The 26058-nt window shown below is 35.8% G+C and overlaps 1 protein-coding gene and 1 non-coding gene across 4 annotated transcripts in view; one reads left to right on the top strand and one right to left on the bottom strand.

Annotated features, from left to right (window-relative positions):
- Positions 1-26058, top strand: part of DIAPH2 (diaphanous related formin 2) — a 980408-nt gene that overhangs the window by 806393 nt on the left and 147957 nt on the right. The window lies entirely within an intron of this gene.
- LOC122897799 lies at positions 13404-13510 on the bottom strand. The gene has a single exon (XR_006382641.1). It is a non-coding gene; the product is annotated as a U6 spliceosomal RNA (small nuclear RNA).

Here is a 26058-nt window from a genome sequence, read left to right as displayed (position 1 = left end):
TTAGAATAATTGGGATTCCAGAAGAAGAAGAAAGAGAGAGGGGAGCAGAAGGTATACTGGAGAGAATTATTGGGGAGAATTTCCCCAATATGACAAAGGGAACAAGCATCAAAATTCAGGAGGTTCAGAGAACGCCCCTCAAAATCAGTAAGAATAGGCCCACACCCAATCACCTAATAGTAAAATTTATAAGTCTTAGTGACAAAGAGAAAATCCTGAAAGCAGCCTGGGAAAAGAAGTCTGTAACATACAATGGTAAAAATATTAGATTGGCAGCAGACTTATCCACAGAGACCTGGCAGGCCAGAAAGAGCTAGCATGATATATTCAGAACACTAAACGAGAAAAACATGCAGCCAAGAATACTATATCCAGCTAGGCTATCATTGAAAATAGAAGGAGAGATTAAAACCTTCCAGGACAAACAAAAACTGAAAGAATTTGCAAGCACCAAACCACCTCTACAGGAAAAATTGAAAGGGGTCCTCTAAGCAAAGAGCCTACAAGTGGTAAATCAGAAAGGAACAGAGACAATATACAGTAATAGTCACCTTACAGGCAATACAATGGCACTAAATTCATATCTCTGAATAGTTACCCTGAATGTTAATGGGCTAAATGTGCCAATCAAAAGACACACGGGGTATTAGAATGGATAAAAAAAAACAAAACCCATCTATATGTTGCCTACAAGAAACACATTTTAAGCCCGAAGACACCTCCAGTTTTAAAGTGAGGGGGTGGAAAAGAATTTACCATGCTAATGGACATCAGAAGAAAGCAGGAATGGCAATCCTTATATCAGATCAATTAGATTTTAAGCCAAAGACTATAATAAGAGATGAGGAATGACACTATATCATACTCAAAGGGTCTGTCCAACAAGAAGATCTAACAATTTTAAATGTCTATGCCCCCAACATGGGAGCAGCCAACTATATAAACCAGTTAATAATAAAATCAAAGAAACACATCAACAATAATACAGTAATACTATGGGACTTTAACACTCCCCTCACTGAAATGGACAGATCATCCAAGCAAAAGATCCACAAGGAAATAAAGGCCTTAAATGACACACTGGACCAGATGGACATCACAGATATATTCAGAACATTTCATCCCAAAGCAACAGAATACACATTCTTCTCTAGTGCACATGGAACATCCTCCAGAATAGATCATATCCTTGGTCCTAAATCAGGACTCAGCCGGTATCAAAGATTGGGATCATTCCCTGCATATTTTCAGACCACAATGCTGTGAAACTAGAACTCAACTACAAGAGGAAGTTTGGAAAGAACCCAAATACATGGAGACTAAACAGCATTCTTCTAAGGAATGAATGGATCAACCAGGAATTTAAAGAAGAATTGAAAAATATCATGGAAACAAATGATAATGAAAACACAATGATTCAAAATCTGTGGGATACAACAAAGGCAGTCCTGAGAGGAAAATATATAGTGGTACAAGCCTTTCTCAAGAAACAAGAAAGGTCTCAGGTACACAACCTAACCCTACACCTAAAGGAGCTGGAGAAAGAACAAGAAAGAAACCCTAAAACCAGCAGGAGAAGAGAACTCATAAAGATCAGAGCAGAAATCAATGAAATAGAAACAAAAAAAAAAAAAACAAAAAAAAAACAATAGAACAAATCAATGAAACTAAGAGCTGGTTCTTTGAAAGAATTAATAATATTGATAAACGCCTGGCCAGACTTACCAAAAAGAAAAGAGAAAGGACCCAAATAAATAAAATCATGAATGAAAGAGGAGAGATCACAACTAACACCAAAGAATTACAAACAATTATAAGAACATAGTATGAGCAACTCTACGCCAACAAATTTGACAATCTGGAAGAAATGGATGCATTCCTAGAAACATATAAACTACCACAACTGAACCAGGAAGTAATAGAAAGCCTGAACAGACCCATAACCAGTAAGGAGATTGAAACAGTCATTAAAAATCTCCAAACAAACAAAAGCCCAGGGCCAGACGGCTTCCCAGGGGAATTCTACCAAACATTTAAAGAAGAACTAATTCCTATTCTCCTGAAACTGTTCCAAAAAATAGAAATGGAAGAAAAACTTCCAAACTCATTTTATGAGGGCAACATCACCTTGATCCCAAAACCAGACAAGGAGCCCATCAAAAAAGAAAGCTATAGACCAATATCCTTGATGAACACAGATACGAAAATTCTCACCAAAATACTAGCCAATAGGATTCAACAGTACATTAAAAGGATTATTCACCACGACCAAGTGGGATTTATCCCAGGGCTGCAAGGTTGGTTCAACATCTGCAAATCAATCAATGTGATACAACACATCAATAAAAGAAAGAACAAGAACCATATGATACTCTCAATAGATGCTGAAAAAGCATTTGACAAAGTACAGCATCCCTTCCTGATCAAAACTCTTCAAAGTGTAGGGATAGAGGACACATACCTCAATATTATCAAAGCCATTTATGAAAAACCCACCGCAAATATCATTCTCAATGGAGAAAAACTGAAAGCTTTTCCGCTAAGGTCAGGAACACGGCAGGGATGTCCATTATCACCACTGCTATTCAACATAGTACTAGAAGTCACAGCCTCAGCAATCAGACAACAAAAGGAAATTAAAGGCATCCAAATTGGCAAAGAAGTCAAACTATCAGTCTTCGCCGATGATATGATACTATATGTGGAAAACCCAAAAGACTCCACTCCAAAACTGCTAGAACTTGTACAGGAATTCAGTAAAGTGTCAGGATATAAAATCAATGCACAGAAATCAGTGCATTTCTCTACACCAACAACAAGACAGAAGAAAGAGAAATTAAGGAGTCAATCCCATTTACAATTGCACCCAAAACCATAAGATACCTAGTAATAAACCTAACCAAAGGGGCACAGAATCTATACTCAGAAAACTATAAAGTACTCATTAAAGAAATTGAGGAAGACACAAAGAAATGGAAATATGTTCCATGCTCCTGGATTGGAAGAATAAATATTGTGAAAATGTCTATGCTACCTAAAGAAATCTGCACATAATGCAATTCCTATCAAAGTACCATCCATCTTTTTCAAAGAAATGGAACAAATAATCCCAGAATTTATATGGAACCAGAAAAGACCTCGAATAGCCAAAGGAATAATGAAAATGAAAGTCAAAGTTGGTGGCATCACAATTCCGGACTTCAAGCTCTATTACAAAGCTGTCATCATCAAGACAGCATGGTACTGGCACAAAAACAGACACATCGATCAATGGAACAGAATAGAGAGCCCAGAAATAGACCCTCAACTCTATGGTCAACTAATCTTCGACAAGGCAGGAAGGAATGTCCAATGGAAAAAGACAGCCTCTTCAATAAATGGTGTTGGGAAAATTGGACAGCCTCATGGAGAAAAATGAAATTGAACAATTTCCTTACACCACCCACGAAAATAGACTCAAAATGGATGAAGGACCTCAATGTGAGAAAGGTATTCATCCAAATCCTTGAGGAGAACACAGGCAGCAACCTCTTCGACCTCAACTGCAGCAACATCTTCCTAGCAACATCACCAAAGGCACCAAAGGCAAGGAAAGCAAGGGTAAAAATGAACTATTGAGATTTCATCAAGATCAAAAGCTTTTGCACAGCAAAGGAAACAATTAACAAAACCAAAAGACAACTGACAGAATGGGAGAAGATATTTGCAAATGACATATCAGATAAAGGGCTAGTGTCCAAAATCTATAAAGAACTTAGCAAACTCAATACCCAAAGAACAAATAATCCAATCAAGAAATGGGCAGAGGACATGAACAGACATTTCTGCAAAGAAGACATCGAGATGGCCAAGAGACACATGAAAAAGTGCTCCATATCACTCGGCATCAGGGAAATACAAATCAAAATCACAATGAGATAACACCTCACACCAGTCAGAGTGGCTAAAATTAACAAGTCAGGAAATGACAGATGCTGGTGAGGATACGGAGAAAGGGGAACCCTCCTACACTGTTGGTGGGAATGCAAGCTGGTGCAACCTCTCTGGAAAACAACATAGAGGTTCCTCAAAATGCTGAAAATAAACTGCCCTATGACCCAGCAATTGCACTACTGGGTATTTACCCTAAAGATACAAACGTAGTGATCCAAAGGGTCACGTGCACCCGAATGTTTATAGCAACAATGTCCACAATAGCCAAACTATGGAAAGAACCTAGATGTCCATCAACAGATGAATGGGTCAAGAAGTAGTGGTATATATACACAATGGAATACTATGCAGCCAGCAAAAGAAGTGAAATCTTGCCATTTGCAACAACGTGGATGAAACTAGAGTGTATCATGCTTAGTGAAATAAGTAAAGTAGAGAAAGACAACTGTCATATGATCTCCCTGATATGAGGAAGTGGTGATGCAACATGGGGGCTTAAGTGGGTAGGAGAAGAATAAATGAAACAAGATGGAATTGGGAGGGAAACAAACCATAAGTGACTCTTAATCTCACAAAATAAACTCAGGGCTGCTGGGGGGAGGGAGGTTGGGAGAAGGGGGTTGCGATTATGGACATTGGGGAGGGTATGTGCTTTGGTGAGTGCTCTGAAGTGTGTAAACCAGGTGATTCACAGACCTGTACCCTGGGGATAAAAATATATGTTTATAAAAAATTTTTAAAAAATGGATGAAGCATGGGTGCTACCTTTAAGTATTCACAGCTTCATGGGGAAGACAGATATATACACAATATAAATGTGGTGATATATCCGTGTAGAAAATGCTGGAATACAACTAGCTGCCTAGAGAATTTGAGAAATTTTTTGTAGTGAAAGTGGCATTTGAGTTGTGTTTCGAGTTATGTTTTGATGAACAGTAGTTTACTTAGAGGATACTTAGAGGAGAACAGGAGGAATAAACATTTCAATTAAAGGGAATGGTAAATACATGCAATGGAAGTAGGGAAGGGTACAGTGGCAATAATGCAAAGTTTGTTACAACAAAGAGCCAGCGGAGGTTTTAAGTAGAGAATTACATGACTACACACACACACACACACACACACACACACACACAAGCAAAAGGGGTTGAAGCTGGAAATACCAGCTTTGGAAGGCATCTGTATATATAGGGGTATAGAAACCTTGGGATTACCCAGGAAGAGTAGGTCCAGTTAGAGGTAAATAGGCCAAGAATAGAGTATTTGGGAATTACAGTATTTAAGAGGCAAATAGAGGAATCAGCAAAGGACACTGAGGGGAAAATGGTTAGAAAGGGAAGAAGAGAAGCAGCAAAATTTAACACCTGGAAGACTGAGGGTGGGGAGAATTTCAGAATGGAGAAAGTCAGCAGGGTCATATTCTGCAGGAAGTTAAGTAACTGAAAATAGACCAGTGAGTTTGTCAACTAGCAGGTGACAGTTGACCTTTTCCCAAGCAGTTTCAGTAGAACAGTGAAGTCAGGAGCAAGGTTCTAATGGATTAAAAAATGAAGAATATCCTGTGTACCTTAAATGCTGGGGTTTAAAGGAAAGAAAAGTAAAGAGTGGAAAGATAAATCGTGTCTCTTCTATAGACTCTAACAGGAAACTCTAGACATTTACAAGGGTCTTGAAATGGAGTTGCCAATCATAAATTAATATGTCTAGTTTCATTTATAAATATGTGGCCCTTTCCCTCTTAATTCAATTGTATTTATTTAGCATATACTATGTGACATAGTTAAAATACTTCAGCATGCCAGTGCTTTAGAAAGTTAACAAAGCACTTTCTCATCTATTGTGTGATATGATTCATAGTCATCTAATGCAGAGAGAATAGTCTCATAAGTTAAAATGACAGGCATTTGTGGCCTCATACAGAGAGAATAGATTGGGTATTAAAGAAAGATACTCTTGAGTTAACTTGGTAGAAGCTGGGGGAGACATGGGGAAGGAGACAAAAAGGATGAGGCCTTCTTCAGAAAAGCTTTTTTAACTTTTAAATTAACTGGTTTTCAAGTGGTGAAAGTCAGGAATGGATGGGTCATAATTTATGTGTGATTTTCTTGACATGAGGAATGGAGTTGGTGAGGAAGTAGCCAATCAAAAATCCTTAGTGTTCTCAGTAATGTTAGTTAGCTTGGTTACCTCTTGGTGATAACTACAAGGTAAATACTAGGAATCTTGGAGAACTGATCAACATTCAAGTCACATCTAAAAATACAAAAATGTGGGGGGCACCTGGATAGCTCAGTGGTTAAAGGCTCTGCCTTTGGCTCAAGTCATGATCCCCCGGTACTGGGATGGAGCCCCACATCGGGCTCTCTGCTCAGCAGGGAACCTGCTTCCCTTCCTCTTTCTCTGCCACTCTGCCTACCTGTGTTCTCTGTCAAATAAATGAATAAAAATCTTAAAAAAATAAAAATACAATGATGGGTAAGATAATCCAGGGAAAATAGAGCAGGGAGCAAAAGACAGAAGGAACCCTGGAGAGAACAAACATTTGTGGCACTGGTTCTAACCCCTGGCTACACAGTGGGCTCACTTTGAGAGACTCATAAAATATAGCTACATCCAGTTCCTCTCTGAACCAATTCAATCCAATTCTGTAGAGTCAGAGCCTGGGCGGTAGTATGTTTTAAAAGTTATCAAGGCGATTTTAATGTGCCACAAAAGTCGAAAACCACCAATTTATGGGACTAGCTTGGAAGCTGGAACACATGAAAAATAGCAGGAAGAAGTTGGTTATGGAGCTGTGAGGAGGAAAAAAGCAGTTTTGGTATTACTTTTTGAAGAGAAAGTGCCAAATAGCATCAGATATAGCCAAGAGAACCAATAAAATAAGGATTGGAAAGGATCCATTGGATTTAACTATTAGTAATTCATTGGTAACTTTAACAAAACTAGTTTTAGGAGTGTGTTTAGGGGGTTGAGGTGAGAAAGGATAGAAGCCAGATTGCATTGAGTTCTAGAATACTGTTAATTTTTAAAACTATTTAATTTAGTGTTTTCTTCTTTTTCATCACTAAATATGAATTTTTTTTAAAGATTTTATTTATTTATTTGACAGAGATCACAAGTAGGCAGAGAGGCAGGCAGAGAGAAAGAGGAGGAAGCAGGCTCCCCACCATCACTAAATATGAATTTTATGACAAAGCATATACCTATATTAGTTACATAATTTGGGGATTTTGTTTTCTCTTTATGAGTGAAAATTAAATTTTGCTTCTGGGACATACAAATGTATTGATTAAGAAGATCTAAGTTTGCTTTAGGGAAGCTGGAAACAGAAAATTACTATGTGGTCTACCTTTGATTATTCTTTGACAACTAGAGAACAAATTGAACACAGACCACTTGTGCTCTATTTATATGCAAAATCATTCTAAGCAAGCACTGATGATGTTCTCTATAGAAATTTCAATCACTGTTGCTTATCTTTTCTCCTACACAATATAATCAGCTCTACTGCACATTTCTTCATCGGTGAACTCTGCAGCCCAGTAGGAAGGAGATAAGGTCAATTTCGGTTGATTTTTTTTAATGAGAATATGAATTTAGCAGGCTTCCTTTATATACTGGAGTGTGGGATAAGTTAGGATAAGTGATTGTTAGGCAGCAATAAATTTTTCTTAGTAGTTTTAATTCCATGTCAAAAATTTACAGACATGCTAATGTTAGTAGTTAAGCTCACATAATCACCTGCTTATTTACAAACCCTCAATTTGGGAATACATGGTTGGGAGCCTATATGTCAGGTGCATGAGACCACTAGAATATGAGCAGACATTGTGCATTTATAACTACATTAACTGACAAGGTATTCATCAGACTGTAATAGTATCTTAAATTTTCTGGAAAACTAACTGCTTTCAAAATGAAAAGGGAATAGTCTCTCATGGTTCACCTCATAGTTGTTTTAATTGGTGCTTGTGATTATGAGCTCATTTCTCTCATACGGACTCAGGAGTACATTACTGTGTATTTTCCTAAACAGGGACAAGAACTTGTAAACTGTCCAGCTAAATTCCATCTGCTGCCCCAGTGGCCAAAGGCAGCTTGATTCACCTGGAAATGAATGTACTCTCTGCCCATCTTTTAATTTTTGTGAAACCTGTGGACACATCTCTTTTGTGTATTATAATTTCAACCTAACTCCTGGTAGTTCTTTTCCTTGTGTCCATTAAAATGAGAAGAGTAGTAGGTAAAGGAAGAAAGGAAAAGAGCAGTGGGTATCTTAAGCTCCTTAGTACTCTTTTGAGATTCTATTATTCGTTGGTATTCATTGCATTTGTAAAAACATAAGCTGTGAAACCTTGAACCTAATATAGTGTTTCACCTATTCCAGGAAACCTCGTAAGGTTATGCTCAGTGTCAACGTTCTTAAAAATATAGATGATACAAAGTGTTAAAATACTACAAGGATTATATCCGTGTTTCACTGTTAAAAGATTATGATTTATTTTTAGCACCTAGCATATAACTCAGTACAGTACATGCTCTTGATACCTGCTTGTTGGATACTTCACAATTATTTAAAAAAAATTGAATCTACATTAGATCCTTTTCAGTATATTATACCTGAAGCTGTCTCTCAAGTTTGAAATTTAGGAGATGAAATAAATAGAAATTTCATTCTACATCACTGTAAATGGAATTCCATTAATGCTAAGTTTATTTTATGGGAAAACTCAAATGTCCTAGGCACGTTACCTTCACATGACCTTTCTACTAATAATGTTAGGCTTGACAAGTAAAGAAAAATTCTGAGTTTATATAAAAAACAAAATATAACTCTATGTCATTACTTTTATTCTTATATCCATCATGCTTGCATTTGACTGCCACCTTTTTGTCATTCTCAGCCCAAATCACAATTTGTTCTACTCCTAATGCTTAAAGGGCAAAATACCCAAGTACTACAAGAGAAAATACAAGAAAAACAGAGCCTTTTGTTCAAGTTTTACATGTCTTCTCATCAGTTTTTGTAAATATGCTCTATAAGATGGGAGGTAGACAGAAGTTAGTGAAATTCTTTAGAATAAATGTAACTAATTAATTGCTTTCCCAGCTTTCTCACAGATTTACTCAGAAGAACAGGTCTTCCGAAGTTTAAGATTTTTATCTAGTGTGTATGAGTATTCTAAGGGATTGAACTGTTTGTTTGAGGGACCTCTAGAATCTAGGGTGATATTTTCCATTTCCACTTGGGAAGGTTTTAGCTTGAGGTTTCTAAGGGTTAATGCTCTATTGTTTGTCTGGCATAGATGTAGTATATAGCAAGCAATACAGTACTCTGTGGGCAATGAACAGGGTTTTTTTTTATTTCATACATTATTCAAACTCTGCAGTGATTTCAGAAAGTCAGTGTATATACCAGACACAAAGAAATGAAAACACAAAAACAAGGATATGATTTTCATACTGTTTGGAAAGTTTATACTATTGTATATGGATTTCATCTTTATTGAAAGTTATAATGGCTGTTATATTTTTAGCAGACTTACCACTATTAATCAAATGTGTGCATGTCTATCTTGTTAATAAACTAATTACCTTTAAATATTTGGAGCTAATCTATGAAGAGAAGTTTATATCAAGAAAGATAAGCAGTCTGACTTTGTGGATAATCCACTGCTTATTTTAATCATATTTGTGACATCATTTCAGTTGTCTATATCAGTACTACTTTAAGTGCCAGAGGTAATGAAAGATTTTTTTTTTAAAGTTCTTTTTAAAGAAATTTTCTTTTTTAAAAAAAAAAAACATTTTATTTATTTATCAGATAGAGATCACAAGTCGGCAGAGAGGCAGGAAGAGAGAGAGAGAGGGAAGCAGGCTCCCTGCTGAGCAGAGAGCCCGATGTGGGGCTTGATCCCAGGATCCTGGGATCATGATCTGAACCTAAGACAGAGGCTTTAACCCACTGAGCCACCCAGGCACCCCTAAAGAAATTTTCTAATATGAAGTTTTCATTTTATGGTCCAAAATTAAGTGAACTCTCATATACTTGTAGAGAACATTAAAACAAGTTTACTTAGTAGTCCTAAAAATCCACAGCATGAAGGCACCAAAATTAAGTGAACTCTCATATACTTGTAGAGAACATTAAAACAAGTTTACTTAGTAGTCCTAAAAATCCACAGCATGAAGGCACCAAGAAGATGACCATCCTTTGTGAATGGGATAATGGTCCAATGCAGAAAATAAATTTAGAAATAAAATTACATCATAATGAGTTTCTAGGAAATTATTAGAGGATGTTTTCAATATTGAATTCAGGTAGAATTAGATTAGAAAAGACAAACGTGAAGAAAAACATCATATCTTGCCATTTGAATTTTTTTTTCAGTTGCCACAAATAGTATTGATTGCTTTGAATGGTTCATTTAGAACTTACTGGCAGAGGAAAATGCAAAGCACTGAAAAAGGATTATGGTCAAGCTGAATGCTGTCCACACAGACTCTATGCATTATAGATTATCCTTGTGCTTCCAATTTCTTAACTTCTTCCCTACGTACCATGTTTTGTGGTCCTGGGTCCTTTGTACACCACTTTCCTCACTTCCTTTCTGCTGCTTTAGAATTGTGTTTTATCTTTTCACCTCCCTTACAACATTGTTTCCCACTGTCATTGTCCCAATCTGATATTCCACATATTAGTCGTGAGGAAGAAAAACTTGACAGAAAAAATGAGGAAATATAATTCTGTCAGCATTCTTTGAAGTCTGTCTTACTTAAGTCTCGCCATTCTATCCCTTTTAGGAAAACAAACAAGACTGATAATACTTAATGAATAAATTCTTTCTTACTTTACGTAAAATTGTTCAGGTCTTGATGTCAGGAAGGAGTCAATGAAGGATATTTCAAAGGGACAGAGAAAAGTTTCCAGATGGATTATTGGTTCCCAGACTTTTTAGGATTATAATGTCATCACTGCTGGAATTTATAAGTACTTCTGGTAGTGAGTAAAGCATGAAGCAGAAGATGAATCTTTTGTATACTTATAAAAATTATTTTATCAAGTAGTACAGACAGTTGTTAAATGACTGCATGATTTTTGTGCTCTAAGAACATACACACTCTGGAAAGAAAAAACATTAAAGGGGAAAATACCTTTTCATACAAGTTCCTCAGACCACAGTGGGCAGTTGATTACAGCCTTACAGTTATAAACGTATTCAATGAAAAGGAAAAAGTGGGATTTCAGTAAGTAGAGTAGTTTAGTAGTGTTAAGACTTTACAAAAATTTTTGCTCTCCACATACATTCAAATAATGTATTAGATTTTACTCTAACAGATCATAATGAAGTTCTTCTACACTAAGGAGAAATCTTTATAATTAGGCATGTAAAACAAAATATTTTTTAAAAGCACTTGTCTTATAAACTAATTGATATGTTAATTTTTCTCTAACATCTTGAAAACATGTAGCTCTGTTCATTCTTTTTTTTTTTTTTTTAACTTGGAGGCGAACTTCAGTAAAAGTGAGACTCTGCAGTGTGTATACTTACCTGTTTTTCCAAATCAAAGCATGGCCCTTAGAAAGTAGCATCTTTTATCAATCCTTTTTTATAAGATTTTATTTATTTGAGAGAGTGAGAGCACTAGTGCAAAGGAGGAGCAGAAAGAGGGGGAGAAGCAGACTCCCCACAGAGCAGGGAGACCCTGCAGGGAGTCCCCTTGATCCCCCATGTGGGGCTTGATCCCAGGACTTTGGGATCATGACCCAAGCCTAAGGCAGATGCTTAACTGACTGAGCCACCCAGGTGCCCCAAGATTTTTTTAAAAGATTTTATTTATTTATTTGACAGAGAGACGCAGTGAGAGAGGGAACACAAGTAGGGGGACTGGGAGAGGGAGAAGCAGGCTTCCCACCAAGCAAGGAGCCCGATTCGGTGCTCGACCCCAGGACCCTGGAACCATGACCTGAGCCAAAGGCAGATGCTTAACGACTCAGCCACCCAGGTGTCCTCAATCATGATTTTTAATCAAGTCATCTGAAAGCTCTTTTATTATGCATTAGGCATGACTTTTTAAACTACTACTTCCATTCTTGGCCATCAGATATATTTTGTTCTCCTAGTTGATTTGGCTATAAAAGTTAAATATGGCAAAGTTGTCTTTAAAAATTGGAGGGGCTCCTGGGTGTCTCAGTCAATTAAGTGTCTGCCTTCAGCTGGGGTTATGATCCCAGGGTCCTGGGATCAAGCCCCAGGTTGGGCTCGGCGGGGAGCCCGTTTCTTCCTCTCCCTCTGCCTGCCTCTACCCCTGCTTGTGCTCTGTCTCTGTCAAATAAATAAATAAATAGATCTTTAAAAATAATTAAATAAACTTGGAAAAGAAGCTCAGTTTTGAAGTATGGTTTCCTTTGCCTTCTTTCCTGGGTTCTGTAACATGTGGAACTTGTCTTGGCATAGTTGAAGGTAAAAAGGGTAGTGGTTGGGTAGAATTCATAATACAATTCTATTTCCTGTGTGTCCAAACCTGCTTTTATACCAATTAGCTATGACCTTTTATTTTAGCCTTAGGGCATGTGATTATTAGAGGGAACCATTTCTGAAATATTTTCTTTCTAATATTAGTTTAAGCAAATTTCCTTGCAGTGCTAACTCTTCTTTCATGTTTTTTTTTTTTTCCTCCATGTGCTGCTGCTTTCCACTAAGCTGCTAAATCTTTTGCAGAGGCATTAAAGGCAATGTTTCTAGAAATGTGAATAGCTTGTGCCCTTTTCTGAGTGTCCTACTTCAGAAATATTGCAGCTGCAATGGTATTATGTGCCTTCGTTTCTTCCCATTTCTCTCTGCAGGGAAGTTCCTGCCTTAAGGTAGACCCAAGCTCTTTTATTCTTGGGATTTTTCTCCTAAATGATACGAATGCTTCAGTCATGTTTTCTAAAGCATGTTGTTTCTTTGTTCACTTCTTCTACATTGGTTGACTCTGCAGCTTGTAGGAGTAATGGGGAGTGGGAGAGAGTATAAATGAATAATTAAAAATCAATCTTTTCTATTAGGAAAACAACCCAAAGCAAGGGCTGTATGAATATAGTCACAGTGACATGACTTTAGAGATGACACACAGTGCATTTGTTACCTGTGTATGTGATGCAGGGAATAGCTCTACAGGCCATAGATGTCAGAAATGTAGCTAAAATGAAAACAAGCCCCTGGTACATTTTCCATGATACTTTGTCATAGGACTACATTGCTTCACATGAAAAGCTCTTAATTTGACTTGCATTTGTGGCAGAGAGTAAAAGGATTTAGCTGAGTTGCGTTGTTTAGCCCGCTCCCTCCAGTGTATTTCTTTTATGTAATTCTACCATTTTCCTTTTCCATCCACTTGTCATTTTGTTTTCAATCTGAATGTCACGCTGTTTATGAAATGGTCACTGCTTTTGAAGTTCATTCTGTAGAGCTCTAAGTTTTACTGAGAAGAAAATAATTGTCACAAATTTGCATGCCATCCTTGTGCAGGGACCATGCTAATTTTCTCTATATCATTCCAGTTTTAGTATATGTGCTGCCAAAGTGAGCATGATAATTAAAAAAAAAGAGTTATTGAACAAATTAGTTAAATCCCATTCAAATAATAGAACGCAAACTTGACTTACTCAACTTTGACATCTAATTTGAATCTTTTGTGCCTGCTGTCCTCCTGAAAGCTGCTACTACTTTAAATTTAAATAGGAGAGAACAAAACAGAGATAGTAGAATATTACTTCTTTTCACTAACTTTAAATTAATTTTAGATTTCACAGAACTACATCTTCATTATTAAACAGAGAAATTCATTATATACTCCAAAGTGTTCTATTCTTTTAACTCCTTTAATAATGTCAGGATTCTGCATCAGAAGAACAAGGAAACTAATATTTTCTTAGGGTATAAATCTTTTTCTTTCTAAACCAACAAAGTTAAAAATTCTTTTTTCTCATGTTTATGACTCTTCTCTGGCTAATTGAAACAGAATTCATATGAATAATTTATATTACTATCTTGCCCCTTAAACATTCATGGAAGGAAAAATAAAGTTTTAAAATAAAAAGAACTAAGCCTGCTTTGAAAAGATTATAGATCATTAACAGTTTTTGTTATTTATATTTTCCTAAATAAGCTAATTTTGAGATATATATAAATGGATTAAGTTGGTGATGACTCTTGATTTTTACTGCTATTTGTACCCAGCTGTGTCAACTGTACAAATGATAAAATAATAATCAAAGGACTGATGGCTTAATATAATAGCTATTGTGCTGTAAATATCTTTATGCTTTGATAATGAACTGTCTCTTTCACCTTGGCATCTACTTTTCAAAAATCTATTACCCAAAAAAAAAAAAAAAAAAAAAATCTATTACCCATTCCTGATACTATTTAACTGGAGTTATTAGTCCTTCGACAGTACTGCATGCTATTGACAGTATCTTTTAATTTGCTTAATTTTCTGACATTTTCTATGTTAATTTTTTGACTTTGGGATTTTTAAATGCCAGATTTTTGCTTAAAATAGAAAACCCCTCCACTAATAAGATTTAGGCATATCACCTAAGTACTACAGATGTAGTACTTATCCCAGATGTAATAGGGGGAGATAAAGGATCATAGATAATAAATTTGCCCTGCTTTCTCCACAAAGTTATTACTGCAAGCTTTAAGTCTCAGCTTTTATTGATAATATAAATACGGGTTATGTAAGGAAAGCTTACACCTATTTATAATAGCATTCAAATCTGGTTTTAGTAATTGCTTTAGGCCAGACCACTCCATAAACAGTCCCAAGGCAATTTGAAAATAGGGATTTGTTCAATAATCTTTTTTATTGCGTATTTTATTTTATGACTTTTGTAATTAAAGTAATAAAATTCAATAGTATTTCCTGGTTAACTAGCAGGTAAACAACTTTGTACAATATGAATGTATTTTATCTTGTGAAACGATGGGTGGTCATTCAAAAGGAAGATTGTTAGGAGAGGATAGGAGAAGGTAGTATTTTCCATTGGTGATCAGGCTTTTAACAAAACAATTCCTACTATAATCCTAGAGAATTTCATCTGACTAAATCTCCACTCGAATGACAAGCATGGAATGAGGTATAGTCAGAGGAACAAAGGATGGGAGGACCTATATCTGAATGAGTGCCCCCGTGGTGCTCTTTAGAGGGACCCATTATGAAATTTCAATCCTCAATTGGCACTTCTCACCATTGCTTGTGAAAATAGTTGGCATTGAATGATAGTGTAGGTCTTACATTGTACTTGCTAAAATTGCTTATGCAATTTCAATTGGCTGTGGTATTTATCATGTTCTGTCCTCAGCATTATGTAGCATGGTTAAGCCTATAATGCAGCTGCTTTGTGTATGTGTGTATGCATATCAAGTGAATGTTCTGTATTGCACAAATACCAGTTAAAGTTTCTAGAGTGCTGAGGCATCTAGATGAAGGATAGTAAGTCTTAGGCTTAAAAAACAGACTTCTGTGCTGTTCTTCAGGATCAGAATTGGTTATATATATATGTGTATATATATCTATCTATTGGTGAACAAAATAAATCTGTCTTCAGTGTTAATAGAAGTTGCACATGGGTATCAAGAAGTAAAAATCTTCTAAGATAATTATAAAATCATGTTGTATGGCTCAGTTTTTACAATGGTTCAAATATGGGGGCATTTGTTTATGCCATGAATTAGTTTATATACAATTTTTAACCTACAACACCCTTAAAAATGGCTTTAGAAGTATAAACTTGGTTGGTTTCTTTTAAAGTAGGTAGAGGTCTGGAGGATGAATATTAATTATAAAAACCTCTGAAAATTAGACTTGGTAAAATGAGCTGTGTCATATGAAACAGCTCCTGCTTTCATTAATCTGCTCTATTGCTTTTTAAAATTTCTATATCATTTATTTCTGCCCCACTCTTTATTATTCCCTTCTTCCTGCTGTCTTTAGGCTTCTTTTGTTTTTCTTTTCTAGCTCCTTTAGGTGCGAGGTTAGGTTGTTTATTTGAAATTTTTCTTGAGATAGGCCTGTATTGCTATATACTGCTCTCTTAGGACTGCTTCTGTTGCTTCCAAAATATTTTGGACCATTGTGCTTTCAATTTCAATTTTCCCCTTGTATTCTTTTATTTTTCTGTGATTTTCTGGTTGACCTATCCATTGTTTAGTAGCATATTGTTTAACTTCCATATATTCGTGGTCTTTCCGAATTTTTTCTTGTGCTTAACTTTTGGTTTCATAGCATTGTGGTCAGAAAAGGTGCATGGTATTATTTCAATCTCTTTGTATTTGTTGAGGGCTACTTGTGACCTAATGTGTGATCTATTCTGAATAATGTCCCACGTGCACTTGAAAAACCTGTGTATTCTGCTGTTTTAGGATGGAATGTTCTTAAAGTATCTGTTAATTCTATCTGGTCAAGTGTGTTATTCAGAGCTGTTGTTTCCTTCTTTCTTTCCTGTTTTAAAGATTTATTTATTCATTTGAGAGAACCAGAGAGAGCAAGTGAGGGGAGGGACAGAGGAAGAGAGAAATCATCTGCAAGTCATGGATCCTGACTCAGGGCTTAATTTCACAACACTAAGATCACAACCTGAGCTGAAACCCCAGAGTCAGGTGCTTAATACCCTGCACCACCCAGCCCCCCACCCTTGTTAATTATCTATTTAGATGATCTGTCCATTGATGTAAGTGGGGTGTTAAAGTCCCCTACTCTTCTATTATTATCAATGAGTTCCTTTATGTTTGTAATTATTTTATATATTGGGTGATCCCAGGCTGGGTGCATAAATAGTTATAATTGTTAGATCTTCTTGTTGGATTGTCCCCTTTATTATAATATAGTGCCCTTCTTCATCTCTTTTTACAGTCTTTGTTTTCAAGTCTAGTTTATCTGATGTAAGTATTGCTATTTCAGCTTTCTTTTGACATCCATTTGTGTGATAAATATTTCTCCAACCCTTCATTTTCAATCTGCAGGTGTCTTGGGTCTAAAAAGAGTCTCTTGTAAGCAGCATGGAGATGGGTCTTTTTTTTTCCATTCTGACAGCCTATGCCTTTTGATTAGAATGTTTAGTCATTTACATTCAGAATAATTATTGATAGATATATATTTATTGCAATTTTTTTTGTTTTATCATTGTTTCTGGAGATTTTCTCTGATCTTTTCTAATCTTTGTCACATTTGGTCTCTCCTTTGCACCCAAGGAATCCCCTTCAATATTTCTTGGATGGCTAGTTTAGTAGTCACAAACTCCTTTAGTTTTTGTTTGTCTGGGAGACTCTATCTGTCCTTCAATTCTAAATGACAGCCTTGCTGGGTAGAGTATTCTTGGCTGCGTATTTTTCCCATTCAGCGCTTTGAATAAATCATGCCACTCTCTCTGGCTTGCCAACTTTCTGTAAGGGTATCTGCAGTTAGCCTTATGGGTCTTCTCATATAAATTAGGCTTCTTTTATCTTTCTCCCTTTAAGATTTTTTTTCTTTATCATTATATTTTGCAAATTTAATTACAATATATCTTGGTATGGCCTGCATTTGTTGGTTTTGATGGGAGTTCTCTGTGCCTCCCAGATCTAAATGTCTGTTTTTTTCCCCAGATTTGGGAAGTTTTCAGCTATCATTTCTTCAAATAAGTTTTCTACCCCTTTCTCTCTCTTATTCTGGGACTCCTATAACGCAAATGCCTTTGTGTGGTTTTTTTGTTGTTGTTGTTTTTACATTTGGTGGAGTCACTGAGTTCCCTAAGTCTGTCCTCCTGTTTCATAGTTCTTTCTCTCTTTTGTTGAGCTTCATAATTTCCATTATTTTGTCTTGTAGGTCACTAATTCATTACTTTGCTTCTTCCAGCCCAGTGTTCATTGCATCAAACCTGTTTCCTGTCTTGTTTATTTCATTTCTCATCTTTGATTGATTCTTTTTTATTTCTTTTGTCTCTGTGGTAAGGGTCTCACTGATGTCTCTTTTTTATTCTTTTTTTTTTTAGATTTTATTTATTTATTTGACAGTGAGAGAGGGAATACAAGTGGGGGTTAGGAGGAAGGGAGAAGCAGGCTTCCTGCCAAGCAGGCATCCCAGTGCAGGGCTCAATCCCAGGACCCTGGGGCCATGACCTGAGCCGAAGGCAGACACTTAATGACTAAGCCACCCAGGTGCCCCTCACTGATGTCTTCTATTCTTTTCTCAAGCCCATTGAGTATCCTTATGATTGTTACTTTACATTCTCCATCAGGCGTATTACTTATATCTGTTTCACTTAGATCTCTGGCTGTGGGCTTATAGTCTTCTTTCATCTCGGATAAATTCCTCTTATCTTTGTGTTTTATGTAAGTCTCTGCCGCCTTTTTGTTAGAAAATCCAGTTATGTCTGCAGTCCTTCGATGTGGCCTCTTCTCTCCCTTCAGTTGTGGAATTTGTTCTGTCAGACTTCGGGTTGATTTCTGGGATATTTAGCATTATTTGATAGTTATCTCACTGTGTTCATGGGACAAGACAAGCCCAGTATCCTCCTACTTTATTGCCATCCTGGTTTTTTTTTGTTTGTTTGTTTGTTTGTTTTGTTTTGTTTTATTTTTCACCCTCAGTAAATATGACACAACACAATAATATTGAGGGGGTGGGTATGTTGAGACCCACCCACAGCAATAAAAAGTGATTGCTAATATGCTGATTCCAGTGAAGGAGATGAACTAATCATCAAAACAGATAACATCTTACAAAGAAAAAACATAGGATTCAAAACTAATTGCAACTGGTCTCAGCCATGTAAAAAATATGTATGTAGTTGTTGAAAAAATCAAAATGAAATACATCAAAATATTAAGTCCTTATAGCTATATCACAGTACTGTGGGTGCTTTTTAGTTTCTTCCAACTTTTCATAACACTCTTTCATGACCATGTGCCAGTTATATCATCAGAATAAATAAAATAGGATTTAAAACATTTTTAAGAGGAAAAGGAACTTTAAACACAGAGTAGTTCTCCTCTATTTAAAGAAAAAATAGACACACCTCAAGTATGCCCTGAGGACCTTGTTGGATTTAGAGAACAGCACAGTATTTGATGTTAATGATAATTATGGAAACAGTAATGATGAATTTTCTGTAGATTTTCTTTTTGTATGCAGCAAAATGTGTATCTGTGAAACATTTCTGTACAAATGGCTAAGATAAAAAGTGTTAGTATTTAAAATTTATAAACACTCAGCTATCCAAATCAACTAATTCTCTGAGGTTTCTGGATAGTAGAAATCATATTTTAGCTTTTTCTATTTTAAAATGAAATTGCTCTATAGCTATGTGTCCTATTAAATTATGCAATATTATTATATCTAAGCTTCCTCTCCTAAATAAGTGTCCATAGCTATTTATTGAGACATTATTCTCAAATGCCCATGGCAACAAATGCTTAAGTGACTGTCTTTGTTCTTCTCTAAATGGCCCAGTTAGATGTTAAAATATATCCTATTTTCCTCAAATGTGAGGCTTTTACTGTTCCATATTGTGTTTGTTGCTTGACCCTTGCTTTTTTGGACTTACTTTGCACAAAGTAGGAGAAGAAATATTTACGTATTTCCCAACTTTTGCAGATTATGAAAATCAAATCTTAAATTATTCAAGCTATTTTGAAAGCTTCCTGAGAAAAAGTATATAACATAAGGAATACAATATTTAGAATCATATCTCCTTGCTAGTTTTATTACAGTTGAAGCACACGGTTGCTATTTAATCCTCTCCTCTTAAAGGTAAAATCACACAATAACAACAAAACACAATAATGCTAACAGTGAATTCATTTCCTTGTGGAAAAATCTAAAGTAGTATATATTCATCTTTTATGTATGAATATGCTTGTAGCATTAATTGAGTCTTCATTTCTGCTTAGCAATCTCCTTATCCATTGTTCACCAAATCACATGCCTTGGTAGTTTTTCCAGATCTGTTCTATTCTCTCCAATCCCTCAAACTAAAACTCATTCCGAATAGGCTCAATAAATTACCTTATGTTCCAAGCTCTCTCGTTTTCTTTCTGTACCCCTTTCTGAGGCCCAATTTTACTAGTCCTCTCACTCCTCTTATACCCTTCAGAATCATGCATCATGAGTTATCCTCTGTTTCTTTTTTTCTTAATGTCTTGCTTTTAAATTTCTTTTTCCTACAGAAATGCTGAGGTCTTTCTTGTACTTAAAAGCCAAGTTCAATGATAAATAAACCAAAAAATAAATAAATGAAAATAGGTCTCCAAGCTACTACCTTATGTCCAGCTGGGGAGAAATGACATGGCCACACCAAAGAGGAGATGCGTATATATCTGTGTATATGTACAATGTATGAATTTATATGCAGTGACACCCATAGAAGAACCTTATGTGACCTACTGAGAACTTGCCTCTCCTGAGAGGTTGGTTTAATTGGAATTGCTTCATCTGTTATGAGGCTTTGATGGTCAGTCAGTCCTCTCTTCTCCTTAATCTTTATTGTGAAATTTCCAAATATATACAAAATAGAATAATATAATTAACCCAGCATCTAGCTTCAACAATGATCAGTTCACTGTCAATCTTGTTCTGTCTGTACTCATACCTTTGGATATTTTCAGACAAGTCCTAGACATTACATTTTTTCATCAGTAAATAATTCTATATGTATTCATAAAATAGTATTTTATATTAGTATATATAGTATTATTTCTAACATAACCAAATAATTCTACCATATCTTATAAAAAATGTTTCATTACTAACGAATATCCAGTGTTCACATTTCATGGCCTACTGTGCCCCCTTCCTGCCTCCTGGCCCCAGTTTAAATCAAGAACTAACTAAAATTTATTTATTATTAGGTTACTGCCTATGTTCTCCTCTAGGATTCTGATGGATTCCTGCCTCACATTGAGGTCTTTTATCCATTTCAAGTCTATCTTTGTGTACAGTGTAAGAGAATGGTCAAGTTTCATTCTTCTATGCATAACTGTCCAAGTTTCCCAGCACCATTTATTGAAGAGACTTTTCCCCGCTGTATATTTTTCTGCTTTGTTGAAGGTTATTTGACCACAGAGTTGTGGATCCATATCTGGGCTCTCTGCTTTGTTCCACTGGTCTGTGTGTCTGTTTTTGGCCAGTACCATGCTGTCTTCGTGATCACAGGTGTGTAGTAAAGCTTGAAATCAGGCAACGTGATGCCCCCAGCTTTGTTTTTTTTTTTTCTTTTCAACATTTGCTTAGTGATTCGGGGCCCTTTCTGGTTCCATACAAATTTTAGGATTGTTTGTTCCAGCACTTTGAAGAAAGCCAGTGGAATTTTGATCAGATGGCATTGAAAGTATAGATTGCTCTGGACAGTGTAGACATTTTAAGAATGTTTGTTCTTCTGATCCATGAGTATGGAATGCTTTTCCATCTTTTTGTGTCTTCTTCAATTTCTTTCATGAATGTTCTGTAGTTCCTTGAGTACAGATCCTTTACCTCTTTGGTAGGTTTATTCCAAGGTGTCTTAAGTTTCTTGGTGCTATACTAAATGGAATTGAGTCTCTAATTTTCCTTTCTATGTTTTCATTGTTAGAGTATAAGAAAGCAACTGATTTTTGTGCATTGATTTTGTATCCTGCCACATTACTGAATGGCTGTATGAGTTCTAGTAGTTTGGGGGTAGAGTCTTTTGGCTTTTCCATATAAAGTATCATGTCATCTGCTAAGAGAGAGCATTTGACTTCTTTGCCAATTTGAATACCTTTGACATCAGCCACAGCAACTTCTTTCAAAACATGTCTCCAGGGGCACCTGGGTGGCTCAGTGGGTTAAGCCTCTGCCTCTGGCTCAGGTCATGATCTCAGGGTTCTGGGATCGAGCCCCACATCGGGCTCTCCACTCAGTGGGAAGCCTGCTTCCCCCTCTCTCTCTGCCTTTCTCTCTGCCTGCTTGTGATCTATCTCTCTGTTAAATGAATACATAAAAAATATATATATAAAAGAAACACTCAAAAAATATATTAAAAAAAAAAAAAACATGTCTCCAAAGGCAAAGGAAACAAAAGTGAAAATGAACTCTTAGAACTTCATCAAGATCAAAGGCTTCTGCACAGCAAAGGAAATAGTCAACAAAACAAAGAGGCAACCCATGGAATGGGAGAAGATATTCGCAAATGACTACAGACAAAGGGCTGATATCCAAGATCTATAAAGAAATCCTCAAACTCAACACTGAAAAAACAGATAATCACATCAAAAAATGGGCAGAAGACATGAACAGACACTTCTCCAAGGAAGACATACAAATGACTAATAGCCACATGGAAAAATGTTCGTCATCATTAACCATCAGGGAGATTCAAATCAAAACCACATTGAGATACCACCTTACACCAGTTAGAATGGCCAAAATCAACAAGAAGGTAAACAACAAGTGCTAGAGAGGATGTGGAGAAAGGGGAACCCTCTTCCCCAGTTGATGGGAATGCAAGTTGGTGCAGCCCCTTTGGAAAATAGTGTGGAGATTCCTCAAAAAATTAAAACAATAGTAGGATTTACCTCATGGTTGTTTTGGGGACTAAATGAGTTAACATTGGTAAAGTACTTAGAACAGTGCTTGGTAAGCATTTCTTCAACACATAATAAAGCTTATCTCCCTCTGGAAAAGTTATCCCTGAATATTTAATTAATAAAAGCTAGACTTAGTTCTTCCTGCCACATTACTGAATGGCTGTATGAGTTCTAGTAGTTTGGGGGTGGAGTCTTTTGGGTTTTCCCATATATATATATATATATATATATATATATATATAAAATATGTTATATAATATATATAATATAATCATTATTACCATTATATTAACTGGCATTTATTTATTTATTTATTTGTCACCTTGTTCTGTTATTTAACAATGTATTTTGGACATTCTTTTGTATGAATGTGTATCTTCCTTATTCCTTTGTACTGCTGTGTAGTATTTTTTTAAACTGACATTTAATATACCAGGCATAGAATACTCACATATTTTCTAGGTCACTTAATCTTTGTATCAGTCTTTTAAGATTAGTAATATTATTCTTATTTTACATATAAGGGTACTGAGTAGTTCAGTAGGTTGTCCAACATAATAAGCTAATAAGTAATGGTGTAGATATGGCAAATATAAAAGAAGCTGTGTGAGGATTAGGAATACAGACTATGGAGCTTAGCTGTCTGGGTTCACATCCTGTTGCTACCACTTCTTAGTTGTGCATCTTGAGCAAGTTACTCAGCCTCTATTTCAGTCTCCTTTTTTGTAAAATGAGCATAATAGAAATAATTACCTCATAGGTTATTCTGAGGATTAAATGAATTAACGCTTGCAAAGTGCCTAAAATGGTGCCTAGTACATAATAAGCATTTTGTATGTATTAGCTTGTTGTTGTTACTGCTATTATTAATCATTATCAATTAATTTTTTAGCTCTGATTTTAAGAAGACTACAGTTAAGAGGGAGAGATTGAAGGTATTCATAGGAAGGGGAGAAACATAGCATTAACTTCCAGGGGTAGAGAAAAAAGAGAGGTGTTTCTACCACAAAGATGGACAGGACAGAAGATAACTGATGTCTAGATGAAGGCAGATGATGAAACTTGCAGTATAGACTCATTCTTAGAAATTAGAAGGCAAGATCATCTTTTAGGAATGAGTAAAGTAGAGTAGAATTGGAAGCCTGTGGAGTCAAGAGGAGTTTGGACACACTTGAGGAGTAAGTCAAGGAGCACATATTAGACATAGCCAAGTTAAGTCTTGTCAGTACTCAATCGCAGCTTGATTCCCTGAGGCTAAGGAAGCTAATGCTTAGGGAGGGGTACCTCAGCAGCCTACTGAAGCCAGCAAGTCTGGACATGGTTGAGTGGGATGGTTATGATGGTAAGTAGAAGTGAAGGTGCGTTGAACAGGGAATCAGGAAACGTGGAATCTTTTTCCAGTTATGCTATCACCTATGAAATAGGTCATCTGACCTCTGGATCTCAGTTAATTCCCTTATGAAATGAGAGAGCTTCATCATTTTATCTCTAACTCCAGAATTTGTGACCCTAAGGGGCTGATGCTAGAGTCTAGCTGTAGGAGAAAGGAGTCAATTGAAATGCCCAAAGTAACAAAGTGATGGAAAGCTCAGGGAGGTTGGGATGCAGGTTCAATAAAAGGGAAGGTAGAGGGGACTCATGTTAGTCAGGCTCAATTTCAGTCCTTTCCATCCTTAAAATTTGTATCTGTGTTCAAAAAAAATTTTAAACTAATTCCAACTTCTTGTAGCAGATATTTTGGATATTGTTTGACACACACAAAACTAAATGTTATTTATTTTAGTTTTCATATCTAAAATGTTCATTAACACATAAAAAATAAACAGTTTACTTATAGGGGTTTATTTTCCTGCTTTTAAGCAGAAGATAACAAAAGAGTATTTTATGCTTTCCTGTGCCCATAATCATATTACATTTCGGAGTAGCTAACTAGGTTGCTTGAACATGCTGTTACAGAACTGGTTAATCCATAATTCAGTAGGTTCTTGGCTTCCAAGTTGCCTTATTGACAAGCCTGAAGAAAGTAGATGGAACTAATTAGCACTCAAGCATTATAAAATAGGAAGAATTAAATAAAGCAGCTTCAATATTAAACTCAGACCCCTGTGAGGATACTCCCTTTAGTTATGGGGATTTTGAAATGATGGACAGGCTAAACCAAAGCTCATAATCCTATTACAGTCTCCTACACCCACCTAATAAGCTTTAAGAACTGTTTCCTTAGTCTGGGATATTGCCATCTTCCTCTAGGCTTTTCCATATATAGCTTATAAATTCTTTACTGTTCCCACTAAATGCTTTGTTTTTTAAAAGAGTGTAAAAGAGAGAACGTAAGTATATATACATATTGATGCATTTTGACTATAGTAATACTGTTGGCCTGTAGGGAACTTCAGATTATTAATAATTAGAAGAAAGCTTTTTAAGAGAAAAGCTTCAGGCTTAGCTATAATGAGGCATTTGAAAAGGAGAAAGGGATATGTTTGTGTACATAGTGAAAGTATTGAGCCCTTTGGAATGTTATGAGCCATGGTGTGCTAATAAATGCTCTTTTCATTTCAGTGTTCCAGCAGACATCTTTGTACCCCTGATGTACCCTTGCAAAATGCCTTTAGTTCACATTTCTTTTTAAATATTTCTACCTCCTGACATTTGTTGCTGGGGGCAAGGGTGTAACAGGGTAAATGTGATGGAGAAAGAATAGTAGTAAGAAGCAGATAAATTGGTTGTTTAGAATAATGAGGCCATTTTCAGCTGAGCTCTGTGGTTCATGTGAATTAATTAACCCCTTACAAGCATTTGTCTGACAATCCTAATTATCATTCAGTTCAATGCATTTTATAATTATCGTTTAACTAAATAGCACTAAAAACTGTTTATATCCTGGCATTAAGGGAGCTTTGTAGAATTCTATTCCTATAAATCATCTGAACTTGTTTACAATTTGCAGTAGTCTTCTTTTTCTCCTGGTTTGTGCTCAGGTTGCTGTTTGCTGTTTTTAAAATTTTTTGCAGGGTACTAATTATAGACATGCTTTGAAGTTTAGCTAGTTTTCTAAGGGCGAAGGACATCAGTAAAGACCATTTTCAAATTTTCATTGGAAGAATTTAAGCTTAAACTATTATCTGTCATGTTAAACAAAATTAATCCAATAATGCTAAATGGATATAGAATGATTAATTACTCGTTCTTAAGACCTTTGTCATTTAGTTCTTGGTGCTAAGATGGTGATAAAACACTTTTACACAGAAAGAGAGAAATGAGAGTATTGTATTGATGATGCTGTGAAAGAGTATGAAAACACTGGAGAAATGTGTTTGAGATGGGAAGTGAGAAGTAGGCATAGGCTTACTGCCTATGCCCTGCATATGTAATTACTTTTTCTTTTCCTACTAAAACTTGAGGTAATATTAATAAGTATTTTACTTAATTATGTCTTTGTTGATTGTAAGAAACAAAAAACATTTTTTTTAAATTGAAGAGTAATTGACATACAATGTTGTATTATTTTCATGGGTATAATAGTGATTTGATATTTATATACATTACA

This window comes from Neovison vison, chromosome X (assembly GCF_020171115.1).
Source record: "Neovison vison isolate M4711 chromosome X, ASM_NN_V1, whole genome shotgun sequence".
Classification (NCBI taxonomy): domain Eukaryota; kingdom Metazoa; phylum Chordata; class Mammalia; order Carnivora; family Mustelidae; genus Neogale; species Neogale vison.
The sequence above is the reverse complement of the archived record's forward strand: the minus strand, read 5'-3'. Positions and strand labels throughout refer to the sequence as shown.